Here is a 2,642-nt window from a genome sequence, read left to right on the forward strand (position 1 = left end):
TAGTTACATGCCTCCAGATCAGGTGTTTGGTAGAATTGAAAAATGCCTTCGCAATAAAAAAACATGATCTCTCCTACTGAATACTATAGAGTTTTTGAAAAATTCACTAAAGTCCATATATTTAATAAAGATTTCATTATGTATGGCTTCAAAAAAACTTGTAAGAATCTATTAAAACCAAACTCTTTAAAAACTACAGAACAAAAAATGTTTAAATACCAAAAAGGCAAAAACACTGTGGGTCTGTCAAGTACTTACAATAGTGTTCCTAATTTTACAAAGATACTTAAACGCAATGCAAATTTAAAAAATCTGGGTGATGTTACAAGACTTGATAAAATTAACCATATTAAACCAGCCAAAAGAAACGATGTAAAAAAATTAATGAAATATTTTGTTGTACCAGAAGATGCTAAAGACTTTTACAAAGAAGTATGCAAAGGTGATGATGATCATGATAGTGATGAAAATGATATTCCATGCTCCGAAGAAGATGAATAAACTTATATTATTTGTGACTAAGCATTATTATAAGTAAGTTGTATATATATATTTTTTTATTTTGAAACTGGTAATGTTATAACAATTTATTTTCCATTTAGTCATCTTAGAATCTAATTTTTATTTTTATTTTTAGTTATTTAGAAGGCTGACAGCTTGTTATAAAAAGTTTTAGAAATTTCAAAGACTGAAATGTTATTTAATTGTATTTGTTTTTGATTTAGTAATTTTTATGAAGAATGAAATGTTTTTTAATTTTATTTAGTATTATAATAAATAACACATATTAGTATTAAATACAGTTATACTACCATATAATATACCTATGTTATAAACGTTTACAAAAAAAAAATATTAACATGTACCACGCCATGTATTCAAATATGAGTATTTTATTAAATTAATGATTTATATATATATACTTAATATGATATCAACTTGTTATAAAATAAATATTTATCAAGACTCAAGAGTATTTTTTATTTGTTTATAAGTGTATTAATGTTACATACCTATTGTTCTAGGTGTTTTGCTTCACCTACCTATTTTATTAAATTATTATGATACTGTGTTCATTTATTTGTATATTTATTTTATTTTATATTATTTAGGTATTTTCTAGAAAAGAAAATTCCCTTTTTTTAGAAATCAAACGTTTTAAAAAAATACCTAGGTATAGATTTCATACCAAAATAAAAACTCAAAAATATGTTTAAAAATAAGTTCTATGATATTATAACTTATATAACATGACAGTAGCACATTTAAAAAAATCTCAACTTATTTTATTCAAAACGTTCTATTACATTGTAAAGTTATTCAAAAGGTACTATAAGTGGCAATAGCACATTTTGAAAAAAATTAATTAATTTTATTCAAAACGCTCTATTGCATGGGAATGTAATTCAAAACGTTCTATTGCTGGTGATAGCACGTTTTGCATTAACTAACATTTTTGATTGTTGAAAAAGTATGTAAAATATAAAAATAATAATGATTTTGATGTTGCCAATCTTTTTCAAAAAATATTTTACTTATGACAACACTTATTTTGGAATTCTATATTCATTCATATTTGCATACAAGTTTTTTTCATTTTACCAACATTTCAAATTTTGGTAATAGCACGTTTTGGAATGTCGCCCTTCAATTAAAAAGGTATAAAAGTATATGATTTATAATTAAAAATTAAAGAAATACATTTAATATAATTTTGTTATAGTTTAAAGTTGAAATATGTTTATTTGTTTATTTTGCAGAAACAATATTCAACTGGTTTGAAGATTCAACACATTTTACCTCTGGAAGGTCATAAGGTTAAGTCCTTATGGTTATAATATTTATTAAAAAACATGTCTGGAACAAGGTTTTAAGTATTTATCTTGGCCCATAAATTTGCTATTGTTTTTAGCTATTTTATACATATATATTTATAGCTGAGATAAGGTAAGTATGAAACGTAGGGTGGACAATGACAGCCTGCTTGCTGCACACACTGCATACAGGTTTTTCAACTTGTACCAATGTACCTAATCCTAGAAGTCTGATCCCTGGACGGATATTTTTAATTGTTGTAACATATTGGAATCCTTTGAAGTTTTGATTACATGTTAATAAAAATTTAAAAAAAAAATATTTTGTTTCTTTTCTTTAGTTAAATCTTTAGCCAACTGGTTTGAATAAAATGTATACATTTATAGTGTTTTAAACTTTTAGCATATCAACTGTCCCTCTATTACAAATCACACACAGCGAAAGTGTATAACACTATTAAATTCTCAGATTTTACCAATCACAAAGTTATCTAAAATATACTAACCCTCAATTTTCTTCTCATAAGCCATAATGACATAATACGATTCTATACAATGCTTAATAATATTTAAAATATCTATTTATAAATATCAAAAAATCACTCGGTAGTTTTTCAAACTATCGATAGACAATCGATAGTTAAAACTGTCGGTTCCACTAACGAATGAAAACTATCGAGGAATTTATTCGAGTGTTAAATTGAAAAATCACTCGGTAGTTTTTTAAACTATCGATAGTTAAAACTAGTCAGTTCCGCCAACGAATAAAAACTATCGAGGAATTTCATTCGATGGTTTTAAAAACAATCGATGAATATAATATCTATT

The sequence above is a fragment of the Acyrthosiphon pisum genome, chromosome A1, assembly GCF_005508785.2.
Source record: "Acyrthosiphon pisum isolate AL4f chromosome A1, pea_aphid_22Mar2018_4r6ur, whole genome shotgun sequence".
Taxonomy (NCBI): Eukaryota; Metazoa; Arthropoda; class Insecta; order Hemiptera; family Aphididae; genus Acyrthosiphon; species Acyrthosiphon pisum.